Below are 1,039 nucleotides of genomic sequence, written 5' to 3'. Positions count from 1 at the left end.
TCCAGAACTCTCTCCCTATCCCCTGTACTAAGTCATCTTCACAACTGAGCCAAATGTACTCTACATAACTTAGACGAGAATGCATTAGGCATACTAATAACACAGAGAATAAAAATTAATGTAAGTTTAAATTTAAACTAAGATAGAAATGAAATCTAAAAACTATCATGCAGGACGCCTAGATGGCTCAGTGGTTGAGGTCTTCCTTCGGCCCAGGATGTGATCCTGGAGTCCCAAGATCGAGTCACCCATCGGCTCCCTGCATGGAGCCTGCTTCTCCCTCTGCCTGTGTCCCTGCCTCTGTCTCTCATGAATAAATAAAATCTTTCAAAAATAAAATAAAATAAAAACTATCCTGCTATAAAAAGGAATAAAGAAGGTATTAACTTACCTTGCTACTTGTCATTCTCTTGACACTCACTCCAGCCAGTTACAATATATGAAATCTAAACTCCAAGATAAAGTGGAAATTTGATTGGAAAACCAATTTGACTTTTTTTAAAGTTGAATAAATGGTTTTTAAATCAGTATTTGGCTCCAACTAATGCAGAATTAGCATTTCTTCTGCAACAGGATTTAAAAGAGTAAAAGAAAAATGCCTTTCAATAGTCAGACAAGATATCCAACATAAATTCTTCCACATTTAGTATTATGCAATTTAAGAACCAACCACACTGAAGAAAAACCTTAATACTCTCTTCCTTTTTTTAAAAGATTTCTTTATTTATTCATCATAGACATAGAGAGAGAGAGAGAAAGAGGCAGAGACACAGGAGGAGGGAGAAGCAGGCTCCATGCCAGGAGCCCGACGTGGGACTCGGTCCTGGGACTCCAAGATCGCGCCCTGGGTCAAAGGCAGGTGCTAAACTGCTGAGCCACCCAGGGATCCCCAACCTTAATACTCTTTCTGAAACATTAAAAAAAAAAAAAACACTAAAAGGATAAACTTTGTGCGCATTCCAAAGGATCACACATGCTACATATGCTACACATATGCTATGGCCCATAATGCATCTGGAAAAAATATAACAAGATTCAA

The sequence above is a fragment of the Canis aureus genome, chromosome 13 (assembly GCF_053574225.1).
Source record: "Canis aureus isolate CA01 chromosome 13, VMU_Caureus_v.1.0, whole genome shotgun sequence".
In the NCBI taxonomy this organism is placed as follows: Eukaryota; Metazoa; Chordata; class Mammalia; order Carnivora; family Canidae; genus Canis; species Canis aureus.
The sequence above is the reverse complement of the archived record's forward strand: the minus strand, read 5'-3'. Positions refer to the sequence as shown.